Source organism: Aethina tumida, chromosome 1 (assembly GCF_024364675.1).
Source record: "Aethina tumida isolate Nest 87 chromosome 1, icAetTumi1.1, whole genome shotgun sequence".
In the NCBI taxonomy this organism is placed as follows: Eukaryota; Metazoa; Arthropoda; class Insecta; order Coleoptera; family Nitidulidae; genus Aethina; species Aethina tumida.
Genome location: NC_065435.1, coordinates 22431684 through 22453886, shown reverse-complemented (window position 1 = coordinate 22453886; position 22203 = coordinate 22431684).

Here is a 22203-nt window from a genome sequence, read left to right as displayed (position 1 = left end):
AAATTTAATTATTAAAACTTTAAATTTTAAAATTTAAAAATTTAAATACTAAATTTTTAAAATTGAATTATTAAAATTTTAAATTTTAAAATTTAAAAATTTAAATTTTAAAATTTAAAAATTTAAATTTTAAAATTTAAAAATTTAAATTTTAAAATTTAAAAATTTTAGATTTTAAAATTTAAAAATTTAAATTTTAAAATTTAAAAATTTAAATTTTAAAATTTAAACATTTAAATTTGAATATTTAAAAATTTAATTTTTAAAATTTAAAAATTTAAATTTTAAAATTTAAAAATTTAAATAATAAATTTTAAAAATTTAATTATTAAAACTTTAAATTTTAAAATTTAAAAATTTAAAAATTTAAATACTAAATTTTAAAAATTTATTTATTAAAATTTTAAATTTTAAAATTTTAAAATTTAAATACTAAATTTTAAAAATTTAATTTCAAAACTTTAAATTTTAAAATTTAAAAATTTAAATACTAAATTTTAAATATTTAATTATTAAAACTTTAAATTTTAAAAATTTAAAAATTTAAATACTCAATTTTAAAAATTTAATTATTAAAACTTTAAATTTAAAAATTTAAAAATTTAAATACAAAATTTTAAAAATTTAATTATTAAAACTTTAACTTTTAAAATTTAAAAATTTAAATACTAAATTTTAAAAATTTAATTATTTAAACTTTAAATTTTAAAATTTAAAAATTTAAATACTAAATTTTAAAAATTTAAATATTAAAACTTTAAATTTTAAAATTTAAAAATTTAAATAATAAATTTTAAAAATTTAATTATTAAAACGTTAAATTTTAAAATTTAAAAATTTAAAGTTTTAATATTTAAATTTTTAAAATTTAGTATTTAAATTTTTAAATTTTAAAATTTAAGGTTTAATTTTAAAAATTTAATTATTAAAACTTTAAATCTTAAAATTTAAAAATTTAAAAATTTAAATGCTAAATTTTAAAAATTTAATTATTAAAACGTTAAATTTAAAAATTTAAAAATCTAAATTTTAAAATTTAAAAATTTAAATTTTAAAATTTAAAAATTTAAATACTAAATTTTAAAAATTTAATTATTAAAACTTTAAATTTTAAAATTTAAAAATTTAAAAATTTAAATACTAAATTTTAAAAATTTAATTATTAAAACGTTAAATTTTAAAATTTAAAAATCTAAATTTTAAAATTTAAAAATTTAAATTTTAAAATTTAAAAATTTAAATACTAAATTTTAAAAATTTAAATATTAAAACTTTAAATTTTAAAAATTTAAATACTCAATTTTAAAAATTTAATTATTAAAACTTTAAATTTAAAAATTTAAAAATTTAAATACAAAATTTTAAAAATTTAATTATTAAAACTTTAACTTTTAAAATTTAAAAATTTAAATACTAAATTTTAAAAATTTAATTATTTAAACTTTAAATTTTAAAATTTAAAAATTTAAATACTAAATTTTAAAAATTTAAATATTAAAACTTTAAATTTTAAAATTTAAAAATTTAAATAATAAATTTTAAAAATTTAATTATTAAAACGTTAAATTTTAAAATTTAAAAATTTAAAGTTATAATATTTAAATTTTTAAAATTTAGTATTTAAATTTTTAAATTTTAAAATTTAAAGTTTAATTTTAAAAATTTAATTATTAAAACTTTAAGTTTTAAAATTTAAAAATTTAAAAATTTAAATGCTAAATTTTAAAAATTTAATTATTAAAACGTTAAATTTTAAAATTTAAAAATCTAAATTTTAAAATTTAAAAATTTAAATTTTAAAATTTAAAAATTTAAATACTAAATTTTAAAAATTTAATTATTAAAACTTTAAATTTTAAAATTTAAAAATTTAAAAATTTAAATACTAAATTTTAAAAATTTAATTATTAAAACGTTAAATTTTAAAATTTAAAAATCCAAATTTTAAAATTTAAAAATTTAAATTTTAAAATTTAAAAATTTAAATACTAAATTTTAAAAATTTAAATATTAAAACTTTAAATTTTAAAATTTATAAATTTAAATAATAAATTTTAAAAATTTAATTATTAAAACGTTAAATTTTAAAATTTAAAAATTTAAATTTTAAAATTTAAAAATTTAAATTTTAAAATTTAAAAATTTAAATACTAAATTTTAAAAATTTAATTATTAAAACTTTAAATTTTAAAATTTAAAAATTTAAATACTAAATTTTTAAAATTGAATTATTAAAATTTTAAATTTTAAAATTTAAAATTTTAAATTTTAAAATTTAAAAATTTAAATTTTAAAATTTAAAAATTTAAATTTTAAAATTTAAAAATTTAAATTTTAAAATTTAAAAATTTAAATTTTAAAATTTAAAAATTTAAATTTGAATATTTAAAAATTTAAATTTTAAAATTTAAAAATATAAATACTAAATTTTAAAAATTTAATTATTAAAACTTTAAATTTTAAAATTTAAAAATTTAAAAATTTAAATAATAAATTTTAATAATTTAAAAATTTAAATACTCAATTTTAAAAATTTAATTATTAAAACTTTAAATTTATAAATTTAAAAATTTAAATACTAAATTTTAAAAATTTAATTATTAAAACTTTAAATTTTAAAATTTAAAAATTTAAATATTTAAAAATTTAAATACTAAATATTAAAAATTTAATTATTAAAACTTTAAATTTTAAAATTTAAAAATTTAAATTTTAAAATTTAAAAATTTAAATTTAAAAATTTAAAAATTTAAATACTAAAATTAAAAATTTAATTATTAAAACTTTAAATTTTAAAATTTAAAAATTTAAATGCTAAATTTTAAAAATTTAATTATTAAAACTTTTAATTTTAAAATTTAAAAATTTAAAAATTTAAATACTAAATTTTAAAAATTTAATTATTAAAACGTTAAATTTTAAAATTTAAAAATCTAAATTTTAAAATTTAAAAATTTAAATTTTAAAATTTAAAAATTTAAATACTAAATTTTAAAAATTTAATTATTAAAACTTTAAATTTTAAAATATAACAATTTAAATACTAAATTTTAAAAATTTAATTTCAAAACTTTAAATTTTAAAATTTAAAAATTTTAATACTAAATTTTAAATATTTAATTATTAAAACTTTAAATTTTAAAAATTAAAAATTTAAATACTCAATTTTAAAAATTTAATTATTAAAACTTTAAATTTAAAAATTTAAATACAAAATTTTAAAAATTTAATTATTAAAACTTTAACTTTTAAAATTTAAAAATTTAAATACTAAATTTTAAAAATTTAATTATTTAAACTTTAAATTTTAAAATTTAAAAATTTAAATACTAAATTTTAAAAATTTAATTATTAAAACGTTAAATTTTAAAATTTAAAAATTTAAAGTTTTAATATTTAAATTTTTAAAATTTAGTATTTAAATTTTTAAATTTTAAAATTTAAAGTATAATTTTAAAAATTTAATTATTAAAACTTTAAATTTTAAAATTTAAAAATTTAAAAATTTAAATGCCAAATTTTAAAAATTTAATTATTAAAACGTTAAATTTTAAAATTTAAAAATCTAAATTTTAAAATTTAAAAATTTAAATTTTAAAATTTAAAAATTTAAATACTAAATTTTAAAAATTTAATTATTAAAACTTTAAATTTTAAAATTTAAAAATTTAAAAATTTAAATACTAAATTTTAAAAATTTAATTATTAAAACGTTAAATTTTAAAATTTAAAAATCTAAATTTTAAAATTTAAAAATTTAAATTTTAAAATTTAAAAATTTAAATACTAAATTTTAAAAATTTAAATATTAAAACTTTAAATTTTAAAATTTAAAAATTTAAATAATAAATTTTAAAAATTTAATTATTAAATCGTTAAATTTTAAAATTTAAAAATTTAAATTTTAAAATTTAAAAATTTAAATTTTAAAATTTAAAAATTTAAATACTAAATTTTAAAAATTTAATTATTAAAACTTTAAATTTTAAAATTTAAAAATTTAAATACTAAATTTTTAAAATTGAATTATTAAAATTTTAAATTTTAAAATTTAAAAATTTAAATTTTAAAATTTAAAAATTTAAATTTTAAAATTTAAAAATTTAAATTTTAAAATTTAAAAATTTAAATACTAAATTTTAAAAATTTAATTATTTAAACTTTAAATTTTAAAATTTAAAAATTTAAATACTAAATTTTAAAAATTTAATTATTAAAACGTTAAATTTTAAAATTTAAAAATTTAAAGTTTTAATATTTAAATTTTTAAAATTTAGTATTTAAATTTTTAAATTTTAAAATTTAAAGTATAATTTTAAAAATTTAATTATTAAAACTTTAAATTTTAAAATTTAAAAATTTAAAAATTTAAATGCCAAATTTTAAAAATTTAATTATTAAAACGTTAAATTTTAAAATTTAAAAATCTAAATTTTAAAATTTAAAAATTTAAATTTTAAAATTTAAAAATTTAAATACTAAATTTTAAAAATTTAATTATTAAAACTTTAAATTTTAAAATTTAAAAATTTAAAAATTTAAATACTAAATTTTAAAAATTTAATTATTAAAACGTTAAATTTTAAAATTTAAAAATCTAAATTTTAAAATTTAAAAATTTAAATTTTAAAATTTAAAAATTTAAATACTAAATTTTAAAAATTTAAATATTAAAACTTTAAATTTTAAAATTTAAAAATTTAAATAATAAATTTTAAAAATTTAATTATTAAAACGTTAAATTTTAAAATTTAAAAATTTAAATTTTAAAATTTAAAAATTTAAATTTTAAAATTTAAAAATTTAAATACTAAATTTTAAAAATTTAATTATTAAAACTTTAAATTTTAAAATTTAAAAATTTAAATACTAAATTTTTAAAATTGAATTATTAAAATTTTAAATTTTAAAATTTAAAAATTTAAATTTTAAAATTTAAAAATTTAAATTTTAAAATTTAAAAATTTTAGATTTTAAAATTTAAAAATTTAAATTTTAAAATTTAAAAATTTAAATTTTAAAATTTAAACATTTAAATTTGAATATTTAAAAATTTAATTTTTAAAATTTAAAAATTTAAATTTTAAAATTTAAAAATTTAAATACTAAATTTTAAAAATTTAATTATTAAAACTTTAAATTTTAAAATTTAAAAATTTAAAAATTTAAATACTAAATTTTAAAAATTTATTTATTAAAATTTTAAATTTTAAAATTTTAAAATTTAAATACTAAATTTTAAAAATTTAATTATTAAAACTTTAACTTTTAAAATTTAAAAATTAAAATACTAAATTTTAAAAATTTAATTATTTAAACTTTAAATTTTAAAATTTAAAAATTTAAATACTAAATTTTAAAAATTTAAATATTAAAACTTTAAATTTTAAAATTTAAAAATTTAAATAATAAATTTTAAAAATTTAATTATTAAAACGTTAAATTTTAAAATTTAAAAATATAAAGTTATAATATTTAAATTTTTAAAATTTAGTATTTAAATTTTTAAATTTTAAAATTTAAAGTTTAATTTTAAAAATTTAATTATTAAAACTTTAAATTTTAAAATTTAAAATTTTAAAAATTTAAATGCTAAATTTTAAAAATTTAATTATTAAAACGTTAAATTTTAAAATTTAAAAATCTAAATTTTAAAATTTAAAAATTTAAATTTTAAAATTTAAAAATTTAAATACTAAATTTTAAAAATTTAAATATTAAAACTTTAAATTTTAAAAATTTAAATACTCAATTTTAAAAATTTAAATATTAAAACTTTAAATTTTAAAATTTAAAAATTTAAATACTAAATTTTAAAAATTTAAATATTAAAACTTTAAATTTTAAAATTTAAAAATTTAAAAATTTAAATGCTAAATTTTAAAAATTTAATTATTAAAACGTTAAATTTTAAAATTTAAAAATCTAAATTTTAAAATTTAAAAATTTAAATTTTAAAATTTAAAAATTTAAATACTAAATTTTAAAAATTTAATTATTAAAACTTTAAATTTTAAAATTTAAATATTTAAAAATTTAAATACTAAATTTTAAAAATTTAATTATTAAAACGTTAAATTTTAAAATTTAAAAATCTAAATTTTAAAATTTAAAAATTTAAATTTTAAAATTTAAAAATTTAAATACTAAATTTTAAAAATTTAAATATTAAAACTTTAAATTTTAAAATTTATAAATTTAAATAATAAATTTTAAACATTTAATTATTAAAACGTTAAATTTTAAAATTTAAAAATTTAAATTTTAAAATTTAAAACTTTAAATTTTAAAATTTAAAAATTTAAATACTAAATTTTTAAAATTGAATTATTAAAATTTTAAATTTTAAAATTTAAAATTTTAAATTTTAAAATTTAAAAATTTAAATTTTAAAATTTAAAAATTTAAATTTTAAAATTTAAAAATTTAAATTTTAAAATTTAAAAATTTAAATTTTAAAATTTAAAAATTTAAATTTGAATATTTAAAAATTTAAATTTTAAAATTTAAAAATATAAATACTAAATTTTAAAAATTTAATTATTAAAACTTTAAATTTTAAAATTTAAAAATTTAAAAATTTAAATACTAAATTTTAATAATTTAAAAATTTAAATACTCAATTTTAAAAATTTAATTATTAAAACTTTAAATTTATAAATTTAAAAATTTAAATACTAAATTTTAAAAATTTAATTATTAAAACTTTAAATTTTAAAATTTAAAAATTTAAATATTTAAAAATTTAAATACTAAATATTAAAAATTTAATTATTAAAACTTTAAATTTTAAAATTTAAAAATTTAAATTTTAAAATTTAAAAATTTAAATTTAAAAATTTAAAAATTTAAATACTAAAATTAAAAATTTAATTATTAAAACTTTAAATTTTAAAATTTAAAAATTTAAATGCTAAATTTTAAAAATTTAATTATTAAAACTTTTAATTTTAAAATTTAAAAATTTAAAAATTTAAATACTAAATTTTAAAAATTTAATTATTAAAACGTTAAATTTTAAAATTTAAAAATCTAAATTTTAAAATTTAAAAATTTAAATTTTAAAATTTAAAAATTTAAATACTAAATTTTAAAAATTTAATTATTAAAACTTTAAATTTTAAAATATAACAATTTAAATACTAAATTTTAAAAATTTAATTTCAAAACTTTAAATTTTAAAATTTAAAAATTTTAATACTAAATTTTAAAAATTTAATTATTAAAACTTTAAATTTTAAAAATTAAAAATTTAAATACTCAATTTTAAAAATTTAATTATTAAAACTTTAAATTTAAAAATTTAAATACAAAATTTTAAAAATTTAATTATTAAAACTTTAACTTTTAAAATTTAAAAATTTAAATACTAAATTTTAAAAATTTAATTATTTAAACTTTAAATTTTAAAATTTAAAAATTTAAATACTAAATTTTAAAAATTTAATTATTAAAACGTTAAATTTTAAAATTTAAAAATTTAAAGTTTTAATATTTAAATTTTTAAAATTTAGTATTTAAATTTTTAAATTTTAAAATTTAAAGTATAATTTTAAAAATTTAATTATTAAAACTTTAAATTTTAAAATTTAAAAATTTAAAAATTTAAATGCCAAATTTTAAAAATTTAATTATTAAAACGTTAAATTTTAAAATTTAAAAATCTAAATTTTAAAATTTAAAAATTTAAATTTTAAAATTTAAAAATTTAAATACTAAATTTTAAAAATTTAATTATTAAAACTTTAAATTTTAAAATTTAAAAATTTAAAAATTTAAATACTAAATTTTAAAAATTTAATTATTAAAACGTTAAATTTTAAAATTTAAAAATCTAAATTTTAAAATTTAAAAATTTAAATTTTAAAATTTAAAAATTTAAATACTAAATTTTAAAAATTTAAATATTAAAACTTTAAATTTTAAAATTTAAAAATTTAAATAATAAATTTTAAAAATTTAATTATTAAATCGTTAAATTTTAAAATTTAAAAATTTAAATTTTAAAATTTAAAAATTTAAATTTTAAAATTTAAAAATTTAAATACTAAATTTTAAAAATTTAATTATTAAAACTTTAAATTTTAAAATTTAAAAATTTAAATACTAAATTTTTAAAATTGAATTATTAAAATTTTAAATTTTAAAATTTAAAAATTTAAATTTTAAAATTTAAAAATTTAAATTTTAAAATTTAAAAATTTAAATTTTAAAATTTAAAAATTTTAGATTTTAAAATTTAAAAATTTAAATTTTAAAATTTAAAAATTTAAATTTTAAAATTTAAACATTTAAATTTGAATATTTAAAAATTTAATTTTTAAAATTTAAAAATTTAAATTTTAAAATTTAAAAATTTAAATAATAAATTTTAAAAATTTAATTATTAAAACTTTAAATTTTAAAATTTAAAAATTTAAAAATTTAAATACTAAATTTTAAAAATTTATTTATTAAAATTTTAAATTTTAAAATTTTAAAATTTAAATACTAAATTTTAAAAATTTAATTATTAAAACTTTAACTTTTAAAATTTAAAAATTTAAATACTAAATTTTAAAAATTTAATTATTTAAACTTTAAATTTTAAAATTTAAAAATTTAAATACTAAATTTTAAAAATTTAAATATTAAAACTTTAAATTTTAAAATTTAAAAATTTAAATAATAAATTTTAAAAATTTAATTATTAAAACGTTAAATTTTAAAATTTAAAAATTTAAAGTTATAATATTTAAATTTTTAAAATTTAGTATTTAAATTTTTAAATTTTAAAATTTAAAGTTTAATTTTAAAAATTTAATTATTAAAACTTTAAATTTTAAAATTTAAAATTTTAAAAATTTAAATGCTAAATTTTAAAAATTTAATTATTAAAACGTTAAATTTTAAAATTTAAAAATCTAAATTTTAAAATTTAAAAATTTAAATTTTAAAATTTAAAAATTTAAATACTAAATTTTAAAAATTTAAATATTAAAACTTTATATTTTAAAAATTTAAATACTCAATTTTAAAAATTTAAATATTAAAACTTTAAATTTTAAAATTTAAAAATTTAAATACTAAATTTTAAAAATTTAAATATTAAAACTTTAAATTTTAAAATTTAAAAATTTAAATAATAAATTTTAAAAATTTAATTATTAAAACGTTAAATTTTAAAATTTAAAAATTTAAAGTTTTAATATTTAAATTTTTAAAATTTAGTATTTAAATTTTTAAATTTTAAAATTTAAAGTTTAATTTTAAAAATTTAATTATTAAAACTTTAAATTTTAAAATTTAAAAATTTAAAAATTTAAATGATAAATTTTAAAAATTTAATTATTAAAACGTTAAATTTTAAAATTTAAAAATCTAAATTTTAAAATTTAAAAATTTAAATTTTAAAATTTAAAAATTTAAATACTAAATTTTAAAAATTTAATTATTAAAACTTTAAATTTTAAAATTTAAATATTTAAAAATTTAAATACTAAATTTTAAAAATTTAAATACTAAATTTTAAAAATTTAATTATTAAAACGTTAAATTTTAAAATTTAAAAATCTAAATTTTAAAATTTAAAAATTTAAATTTTAAAATTTAAAAATTTAAATACTAAATTTTAAAAATTTAAATATTAAAACTTTAAATTTTAAAGTTTATAAATTTAAATAATAAATTTTAAAAATTTAATTATTAAAACGTTAAATTTTAAAATTTAAAAATTTAAATTTTAAAATTTAAAAATTTAAATTTTAAAATTTAAAAATTTAAATACTAAATTTTAAAAATTTAATTATTAAAACTTTAAATTTTAAAATTTAAAAATTTAAATACTAAATTTTTAAAATTGAATTATTAAAATTTTAAATTTTAAAATTTAAAATTTTAAATTTTAAAATTTAAAAATTTAAATTTTAAAATTTAAAAATTTAAATTTTAAAATTAAAAAATTTAAATTTTAAAATTTAAAAATTTAAATTTTAAAATTTAAAAATTTAAATTTTAAAATTTAAAAATTTAAATTTGAATATTTAAAAATTTAAATTTTAAAATTTAAAAATATAAATACTAAATTTTAAAAATTTAATTATTAAAACTTTAAATTTTAAAATTTAAAAATTTAAAAATTTAAATACTAAATTTTAATAATTTAAAAATTTAAATACTCAATTTTAAAAATTTAATTATTAAAACATTAAATTTATAAATTTAAAAATTTAAATACTAAATTTTAAAAATTTAATTATTAAAACTTTAAATTTTAAAATTTAAAAATTTAAATATTTAAAAATTTAAATACTAAATATTAAAAATTTAATTATTAAAACTTTAAATTTTAAAATTTAAAAATTTAAATTTTAAAATTTAAAAATTTAAATTTAAAAATTTAAAAATTTAAATACTAAAATTAAAAATTTAATTATTAAAACTTTAAATTTTAAAATTTAAAAATTTAAATGCTAAATTTTAAAAATTTAATTATTAAATCTTTTAATTTTAAAATTTAAAAATTTAAAAATTTAAATACTAAATTTTAAAAATTTAATTATTAAAACGTTAAATTTTAAAATTTAAAAATCTAAATTTTAAAATTTAAAAATTTAAATTTTAAAATTTAAAAATTTAAATACTAAATTTTAAAAATTTAATTATTAAAACTTTAAATTTTAAAATATAACAATTTAAATACTAAATTTTAAAAATTTAATTTCAAAACTTTAAATTTTAAAATTTAAAAATTTTAATACTAAATTTTAAAAATTTAATTATTAAAACTTTAAATTTTAAAATTTAAAAATTTAAAAATTTAAATGCTAAATTTTAAAAATTTAATTATTAAAACGTTAAATTTTAAAATTTAAAAATCTAAATTTTAAAATTTAAAAATTTAAATTTTAAAATTTAAAAATTTAAATACTAAATTTTAAAAATTTAATTATTAAAACTTTAAATTTTAAAATTTAAAAATTTAAAAATTTAAATACTAAATTTTAAAAATTTAATTATTAAAACGTTAAATTTTAAAATTTAAAAATCTAAATTTTAAAATTTAAAAATTTAAATTTTAAAATTTAAAAATTTAAATACTAAATTTTAAAAATTTAAATATTAAAACTTTATATTTTAAAAATTTAAATACTCAATTTTAAAAATTTAAATATTAAAACTTTAAATTTTAAAATTTAAAAATTTAAATACTAAATTTTAAAAATTTAAATATTAAAACTTTAAATTTTAAAATTTAAAAATTTAAATAATAAATTTTAAAAATTTAATTATTAAAACGTTAAATTTTAAAATTTAAAAATTTAAAGTTTTAATATTTAAATTTTTAAAATTTAGTATTTAAATTTTTAAATTTTAAAATTTAAAGTTTAATTTTAAAAATTTAATTATTAAAACTTTAAATTTTAAAATTTAAAAATTTAAAAATTTAAATGATAAATTTTAAAAATTTAATTATTAAAACGTTAAATTTTAAAATTTAAAAATCTAAATTTTAAAATTTAAAAATTTAAATTTTAAAATTTAAAAATTTAAATACTAAATTTTAAAAATTTAATTATTAAAACTTTAAATTTTAAAATTTAAATATTTAAAAATTTAAATACTAAATTTTAAAAATTTAAATACTAAATTTTAAAAATTTAATTATTAAAACGTTAAATTTTAAAATTTAAAAATCTAAATTTTAAAATTTAAAAATTTAAATTTTAAAATTTAAAAATTTAAATACTAAATTTTAAAAATTTAAATATTAAAACTTTAAATTTTAAAGTTTATAAATTTAAATAATAAATTTTAAAAATTTAATTATTAAAACGTTAAATTTTAAAATTTAAAAATTTAAATTTTAAAATTTAAAAATTTAAATTTTAAAATTTAAAAATTTAAATACTAAATTTTAAAAATTTAATTATTAAAACTTTAAATTTTAAAATTTAAAAATTTAAATACTAAATTTTTAAAATTGAATTATTAAAATTTTAAATTTTAAAATTTAAAATTTTAAATTTTAAAATTTAAAAATTTAAATTTTAAAATTTAAAAATTTAAATTTTAAAATTAAAAAATTTAAATTTTAAAATTTAAAAATTTAAATTTTAAAATTTAAAAATTTAAATTTTAAAATTTAAAAATTTAAATTTGAATATTTAAAAATTTAAATTTTAAAATTTAAAAATATAAATACTAAATTTTAAAAATTTAATTATTAAAACTTTAAATTTTAAAATTTAAAAATTTAAAAATTTAAATACTAAATTTTAATATTTTAAAAATTTAAATACTCAATTTTAAAAATTTAATTATTAAAACATTAAATTTATAAATTTAAAAATTTAAATACTAAATTTTAAAAATTTAATTATTAAAACTTTAAATTTTAAAATTTAAAAATTTAAATATTTAAAAATTTAAATACTAAATATTAAAAATTTAATTATTAAAACTTTAAATTTTAAAATTTAAAAATTTAAATTTTAAAATTTAAAAATTTAAATTTAAAAATTTAAAAATTTAAATACTAAAATTAAAAATTTAATTATTAAAACTTTAAATTTTAAAATTTAAAAATTTAAATGCTAAATTTTAAAAATTTAATTATTAAATCTTTTAATTTTAAAATTTAAAAATTTAAAAATTTAAATACTAAATTTTAAAAATTTAATTATTAAAACGTTAAATTTTAAAATTTAAAAATCTAAATTTTAAAATTTAAAAATTTAAATTTTAAAATTTAAAAATTTAAATACTAAATTTTAAAAATTTAATTATTAAAACTTTAAATTTTAAAATATAACAATTTAAATACTAAATTTTAAAAATTTAATTTCAAAACTTTAAATTTTAAAATTTAAAAATTTTAATACTAAATTTTAAAAATTTAATTATTAAAACTTTAAATTTTAAAATTTAAAAATTTAAAAATTTAAATGCTAAATTTTAAAAATTTAATTATTAAAACGTTAAATTTTAAAATTTAAAAATCTAAATTTTAAAATTTAAAAATTTAAATTTTAAAATTTAAAAATTTAAATACTAAATTTTAAAAATTTAATTATTAAAACTTTAAATTTTAAAATTTAAAAATTTAAAAATTTAAATACTAAATTTTAAAAATTTAATTATTAAAACGTTAAATTTTAAAATTTAAAAATCTAAATTTTAAAATTTAAAAATTTAAATTTTAAAATTTAAAAATTTAAATACTAAATTTTAAAAATTTAAATATTAAAACTTTAAATTTTAAAATTTAAAAATTTAAATAATAAATTTTAAAAATTTAATTATTAAAACGTTAAATTTTAAAATTTAAAAATTTAAATTTTAAAATTTAAAAATTTTAATTTTAAAATTTAAAAATTTAAATACTAAATTTTAAAAATTTAATTATTAAAACTTTAAATTTTAAAATTTAAAAATTTAAATACAAAATTTTTAAAATTGAATTATTAAAATTTTAAATTTTAAAATTTAAAAATTTAAATTTTAAAATTTAAAAATTTAAATTTTTAAATTTAAAAATTTAAATTTTAAAATTTAAAAATTTAAATTTTAAAATTTAAAAATTTAAATTTTAAAATTTAAAAATTTAAATTTGAATATTTAAAAATTTAAATTTTAAAATTTAAAAATTTAAATTTTAAAATTTAAAAATTTAAATACTAAATTTTAAAAATTTAATTATTAAAACTTTAAATTTTAAAATTTAAAAATTTATATTTTAAATTTTAAAAATTTGAATATTAAAACTTTAAATTTTAAAATTTAAAAATTTAAATACTAAATTTTAAAAATTTAATTATTAAAACGTTAAATTTTAAAATTTAAAAATTTAAATTTTAAAATTTAAAAATTTAAATGTTAAAATTTAAAAATTTAAATTTTAAAATTTAAAAATTTAAATACTAAATTTTAGTAATTTAAAAATATAAATACTCAATTTTAAAAATTTAATTATTAAAACTTTAAATTTAAAAATTTAAAAATTTAAATTTTAAAATTTAAAAATTTAAATTTTAAAATTTAAAACTTTAAATTTTAAAATTTATAAATTTAAATACTAAATTTTAAAAATTTATTTCCAAAACTTTAAATTTTAAAATTTAAAAATTTAAATACTAAATTTTAATAATTTAAAAATTTAAATACACAATTTTAAAAATTTAATTATTAAAACATTAAATTTTAAAATTTAAAAATTTAAATGCTAAATTTTAAAAATTTAATTATTAAAACTTTTAATTTTAAAATTTAAAAATTTAAAAATTTAAATACTAAATTTTAAAAATTTAATTATTAAAACGTTAAATTTTAAAATTTAAAAATCTAAATTTTAAAATTTAAAAATTTATATTTTAAAATTTAAAAATTTAAATACTAAATTTTAAAAATTTAATTATTAAAACTTTAAATTTTAAAATATAACAATTTAAATAATAAATTTTAAAAATTTAATTTCAAAACTTTAAATTTTAAAATTTAAAAATTTAAATACTAAATTTTAAAAATTTAATTATTAAAACTTTAAATTTTAAAAATTTAAAAATTTAAATACTCAATTTTAAAAATTTAATTATTAAAACTTTAAATTTAAAAATTTAAAAATTTAAATACAAAATTTTAAAAATTTAATTATTAAAACTTTAACTTTTAAAATTTAAAAATTTAAATACTAAATTTTAAAAATTTAATTATTAAAACTTTAAATTTTAAAATTTAAAAATTTAAATATTTAAAAATTTAAATACTAAATATTAAAAATTTAATTATTAAAACTTTAAATTTTAAAATTTAAAAATTTAAATTTTAAAATTTAAAAATTTAAATATTTAAAAATTTAAATACTAAATATTAAAAATTTAATTATTAAAACTTTAAATTTTAAAATTTAAAAATTTAAATTTTAAAATTTAAAAATTTAAATTTAAAAATTTAAAAATTTAAATACTAAAATTAAAAATTTAATTATTAAAACTTTAAATTTTAAAATTTAAAAATTTAAATGCTAAATTTTAAAAATTTAATTATTAAATCTTTTAATTTTAAAATTTAAAAATTTAAAAATTTAAATACTAAATTTTAAAAATTTAATTATTAAAACGTTAAATTTTAAAATTTAAAAATCTAAATTTTAAAATTTAAAAATTTAAATTTTAAAATTTAAAAATTTAAATACTAAATTTTAAAAATTTAATTATTAAAACTTTAAATTTTAAAATATAACAATTTAAATACTAAATTTTAAAAATTTAATTTCAAAACTTTAAATTTTAAAATTTAAAAATTTTAATACTAAATTTTAAAAATTTAATTATTAAAACTTTAAATTTTAAAATTTAAAAATTTAAAAATTTAAATGCTAAATTTTAAAAATTTAATTATTAAAACGTTAAATTTTAAAATTTAAAAATCTAAATTTTAAAATTTAAAAATTTAAATTTTAAAATTTAAAAATTTAAATACTAAATTTTAAAAATTTAATTATTAAAACTTTAAATTTTAAAATTTAAAAATTTAAAAATTTAAATACTAAATTTTAAAAATTTAATTATTAAAACGTTAAATTTTAAAATTTAAAAATCTAAATTTTAAAATTTAAAAATTTAAATTTTAAAATTTAAAAATTTAAATACTAAATTTTAAAAATTTAAATATTAAAACTTTAAATTTTAAAATTTAAAAATTTAAATAATAAATTTTAAAAATTTAATTATTAAAACGTTAAATTTTAAAATTTAAAAATTTAAATTTTAAAATTTAAAAATTTTAATTTTAAAATTTAAAAATTTAAATACTAAATTTTAAAAATTTAATTATTAAAACTTTAAATTTTAAAATTTAAAAATTTAAATACAAAATTTTTAAAATTGAATTATTAAAATTTTAAATTTTAAAATTTAAAAATTTAAATTTTAAAATTTAAAAATTTAAATTTTTAAATTTAAAAATTTAAATTTTAAAATTTAAAAATTTAAATTTTAAAATTTAAAAATTTAAATTTTAAAATTTAAAAATTTAAATTTGAATATTTAAAAATTTAAATTTTAAAATTTAAAAATTTAAATTTTAAAATTTAAAAATTTAAATACTAAATTTTAAAAATTTAATTATTAAAACTTTAAATTTTAAAATTTAAAAATTTATATTTTAAATTTTAAAAATTTGAATATTAAAACTTTAAATTTTAAAATTTAAAAATTTAAATACTAAATTTTAAAAATTTAATTATTAAAACGTTAAATTTTAAAATTTAAAAATTTAAATTTTAAAATTTAAAAATTTAAATGTTAAAATTTAAAAATTTAAATTTTAAGATTTAAAAATTTAAATACTAAATTTTAGTAATTTAAAAATATAAATACTCAATTTTAAAAATTTAATAATTAAAACTTTAAATTTAAAAATTTAAAAATTTAAATTTTAAAATTTAAAAATTTAAATTTTAAAATTTAAAACTTTAAATTTTAAAATTTATAAATTTAAATACTAAATTTTAAAAATTTATTTCCAAAACTTTAAATTTTAAAATTTAAAAATTTAAATACTAAATTTTAATAATTTAAAAATTTAAATACACAATTTTAAAAATTTAATTATTAAAACATTAAATTTTAAAATTTAAAAATTTAAATGCTAAATTTTAAAAATTTAATTATTAAAACTTTTAATTTTAAAATTTAAAAATTTAAAAATTTAAATACTAAATTTTAAAAATTTAATTATTAAAACGTTAAATTTTAAAATTTAAAAATCTAAATTTTAAAATTTAAAAATTTAAATTTTAAAATTTAAAAATTTAAATACTAAATTTTAAAAATTTAATTATTAAAACTTTAACTTTTAAAATTTAAAAATTTAAATACTAAATTTTAAAAATTTAATTATTAAAACTTTAAATTTTAAAAATTTAAAAATTTAAATACTCAATTTTAAAAATTTAATTATTAAAACTTTAAATTTAAAAATTTAAAAATTTAAATACAAAATTTTAAAAATTTAATTATTAAAACTTTAACTTTTAAAATTTAAAAATTTAAATACTAAATTTTAAAAATTTAATTATTTAAACTTTAAATTTTAAAATTTAAAAATTTAAATACTAAATTTTAAAAATTTAAATATTAAAACTTTAAATTTTAAAATTTAAAAATTTAAATAATAAATTTTAAAAATTTAATTATTAAAACGTTAAATTTTAAAATTTAAGAATTTAAAGTTTTAATATTTAAATTTTTAAAATTTAGTATTTAAATTTTTAAATTTTAAAATTTAAAGTTTAATTTTAAAAATTTAATTATTAAAACTTTAAATTTTAAAATTTAAAAATTTAAAAATTTAAATGCTAAATTTTAAAAATTTAATTATTAAAACGTTAAATTTTAAAATTTAAAAATCTAAATTTTAAAATTTAAAAATTTAAATTTTAAAATTTAAAAATTTAAATACTAAATTTTAAAAATTTAATTATTAAAACTTTAAATTTTAAAATTTAAAAATTTAAAAATTTAAATAATAAATTTTAAAAATTTAATTATTAAAACGTTAAATTTTAAAATTAAAAATCTAAATTTTAAAATTTAAAAATTTAAATTTTAAAATTTAAAAATTTAAATACTAAATTTTAAAAATTTAATTATTAAAACTTTAAATTTTAAAATTTAAAAATTTAAAAATTTAAATACTAAATTTTAAAAATTTAATTATTAAAACTTTAACTTTTAAAATTTAAAAATTTAAATACTAAATTTTAAAAATTTAATTATTAAAACTTTAAATTTTAAAATTTAAAAATTTAAATATTAAATTTTAAAAATTTGAATATTAAAACTTTAAATTTTAAAATTTAAAAATTTAAATACTAAATTTTAAAAATTTAATTATTAAAACGTTAAATTTTAAAATTTAAAAATTTAAATTTTAAAATTTAAAAATTTAAATTTTAAAATTTAAAAATTTAAATTTTAAAATTTAAAATTTTAAATACTAAATTTTAATAATTTAAAAATATAAATACTCAATTTTAAAAATTTAATTATTAAAACTTTAAATTTTAAAATTTAAAAATTTAAATACTAAATTTTAAAAATTTAATTATTAAAACTTTAAATTTTAAAATATAAAAATTTAAATACTAAATTTTAAACATTTAATTATTAAAACGTTAAATTTTGAAATTTAAAAATTTAAATTTTAAAAGTTAAAAATTTAAATTTTAAAATTTAGAAATTTAAATACTAAATTTTAAAAATTTAATTTCAAAACTTTAAATTTTAAAATTTAAAAATTTAAATACTAAATTTTAATAATTTAAAAATTTAAATACTCAATTTTAAAAATTTAATTATTTAAACTTTAAATTTTAAAATTTAAAAATTTAAAAATTTAAATACTAAATATTAAAAATTTAATTATTAAAACTTTAAATTTTAAAATTTAAAAATTTAAATTTTAAAATTTAAAAATTTAAATTTTAAAATTTAAAAATTTAAATTTTAAAATTTAAAAATTTAAATTTGAATATTTAAAAATTTAAATTTAAAAATTTAAAAATTTAAATACTAAATTTTAAAAATTTAATTATTAAAACTTTAAATTTTAAAATTTAAAAATTTAAAAATTTAAATACTAAATTTTAAAAATTTATTTATTAAAATTTTAAATTTTAAAATTTAAAAACTTAAATACTAAATTTTAAAAATTTAATTATTAAAACTTTAACTTTTAAAATTTAAAAATTTAAATACTAAATTTTAAAAATTTAATTATTAAAACATTAAATTTTAAAATTTAAAAATTTAAATATTAAATTTTAAAAATTTGAATATTAAAACTTTAAATTTTAAAATTTAAAAATTTAAATACTAAATTTTAAAAATTTGATTATTAAAACGTTAAATATTAAAATTTAAAAATTTAAATTTTAAAATTTAAAAATTTAAATACTAAATTTTAATAATTTAAAAATATAAATACTCAATTTTAAAAATTTAATTATTAAAACTTTAAATTTAAAAATTTAAAAATTTAAATACTAAATTTTAAAAATTTAATTATTAAAACTTTAAATTTTAAAATTTAAAAATTTAAATACTAAATTTTAAAAATTTAAATATTAAAACTTTAAATTTTAAAATTTAAAAATTTAAATACTAAATTTTAAACATTTAATTATTAAAACGTTAAATTTTAAAATTTAAAAATTTAAATTTTAAAATTTAAAAATTTAAATTTTAAAATTTAAAAATTTAAATTTTAAAATTTAAATATTTGAATACTAAATTTTAAAAATTTAAATGCAAAACTTTAAATTTTAAAATTTAAAAATTTAAATACTAAATTTTAATAATTTAAAAATTTAAATACTCAATTTTAAAAATTTAATTATTAAAACTTTAAATTTTAAAATTTAAAAATTTAAAAATTTAAATACTAAATATTAAAAATTTAATTATTAAAACTTTAAATTTTAAAATTTAAAAATTTAAATTTTAAAATTTAAAAATTTAAATTTTAAAATTTAAAAATTTAAATTTTAAAATTTAAAAATTTAAATACTAAATTTAAAAAATTTAATTATAAAAACTTTAAATTTTAAAATTTAAAAATTTAAAAATTTAAATATTAAAACTTTAAATTTTAAAATTTAAAAATTTAAATACTAAATTTTAAACATTTAATTATTAAAACGTTAAATTTTAAAATTTAAAAATTTAAATTTTAAAATTTAAAAATTTAAATTTTAAAATTTAAAAATTTAAAAATTTAAAAATTTAAATACTAAATATTAAAAATTTAATTATTAAAACTTTAAATTTTAAAATTTAAAAATTTAAATTTTAAAATTTAAAAATTTAAATTTTAAAATTTAAAAATTTAAATACTAAATTTAAAAAATTTAATTATAAAAACTTTAAATTTTAAAATTTAAAAATTTAAAAATTTAAATATTAAAACTTTAAATTTTAAAATTTAAAAATTTAAATACTAAATTTTAAACATTTAATTATTAAAACGTTAAATTTTAAAATTTAAAAATTTAAATTTTAAAATTTAAAAATTTAAATTTTAAAATTTAAAATTTTAAATACTAAATTTTAATAATTTAAAAATATAAATACTCAATTTTAAAAATTTAATTATTAAAACTTTAAATTTTAAAATTTAAAAATTTAAATACTAAATTTTAAAAATTTAATTATTAAAACTTTAAATTTTAAAATATAAAAATTTAAATACTAAATTTTAAACATTTAATTATTAAAACGTTAAATTTTGAAATTTAAAAATTTAAATTTTAAAATTTAAAAATTTAAAAATTTAAATACTAAATATTAAAAATTTAATTATTAAAACTTTAAATTTTAAAATTTAAAAATTTAAATTTTAAAATTTAAAAATTTAAATTTTAAAATTTAAAAATTTAAATTTTAAAATTTAAAAATTTAAATTTGAATATTTAAAAATTTAAATTTAAAAATTTAAAAATTTAAATACTAAATTTTAAAAATTTAATTATTAAAACTTTAAATTTTAAAATTTAAAAATTTAAAAATTTAAATACTAAATTTTAAAAATTTATTTATTAAAATTTTAAATTTTAAAATTTAAAAACTTAAATACTAAATTTTAAAAATTTAATTATTAAAACTTTAACTTTTAAAATTTAAAAATTTAAATACTAAATTTTAAAAATTTAATTATTAAAACATTAAATTTTAAAATTTAAAAATTTAAATATTAAATTTTAAAAATTTGAATATTAAAACTTTAAATTTTAAAATTTAAAAATTTAAATACTAAATTTTAAAAATTTGATTATTAAAACGTTAAATATTAAAATTTAAAAATTTAAATTTTAAAATTTAAAAATTTAAATACTAAATTTTAATAATTTAAAAATATAAATACTCAATTTTAAAAATTTAATTATTAAAACTTTAAATTTAAAAATTTAAAAATTTAAATACTAAATTTTAAAAATTTAATTATTAAAACTTTAAATTTTAAAATTTAAAAATTTAAATACTAAATTTTAAAAATTTAAATATTAAAACTTTAAATTTTAAAATTTAAAAATTTAAATACTAAATTTTAAACATTTAATTATTAAAACGTTAAATTTTAAAATTTAAAAATTTAAATTTTAAAATTTAAAAATTTAAATTTTAAAATTTAAAAATTTAAATTTTAAAATTTAAATATTTGAATACTAAATTTTAAAAATTTAAATGCAAAACTTTAAATTTTAAAATTTAAAAATTTAAATACTAAATTTTAATAATTTAAAAATTTAAATACTCAATTTTAAAAATTTAATTATTAAAACTTTAAATTTTAAAATTTAAAAATTTAAAAATTTAAATACTAAATATTAAAAATTTAATTATTAAAACTTTAAATTTTAAAATTTAAAAATTTAAATTTTAAAATTTAAAAATTTAAATTTTAAAATTTAAAAATTTAAATACTAAATTTAAAAAATTTAATTATAAAAACTTTAAATTTTAAAATTTAAAAATTTAAAAATTTAAATATTAAAACTTTAAATTTTAAAATTTAAAAATTTAAATACTAAATTTTAAACATTTAATTATTAAAACGTTAAATTTTAAAATTTAAAAATTTAAATTTTAAAATTTAAAAATTTAAATTTTAAAATTTAAAAATTTAAATACTAAATTTAAAAAATTTAATTATAAAAACTTTAAATTTTAAAATTTAAAAATTTAAAAATTTAAAAATTTAAATATTAAAACTTTAAATTTTAAAATTTAAAAATTTAAATACTAAATTTTAAACATTTAATTATTAAAACGTTAAATTTTAAAATTTAAAAATTTAAATTTTAAAATTTAAAAATTTAAATTTTAAAATTTAAAAATTTAAAAATTTAAAAATTTAAATACTAAATATTAAAAATTTAATTATTAAAACTTTAAATTTTAAAATTTAAAAATTTAAATTTTAAAATTTAAAAATTTAAATTTTAAAATTTAAAAATTTAAATTTTAAAATTTAAAAATTTAAATTTTAAAATTTAAAAATTTAAATTTGAATATTTAAAAATTTAAATTTAAAAATTTAAAAATTTAAATACTAAATTTTAAAAATTTAATTATTAAAACTTTAAATTATAAAATTTAAAAATTTAAAAATTTAAATACTAAATTTTAAAATTTTATTTATTAAAATTTTAAATTTTAAAAT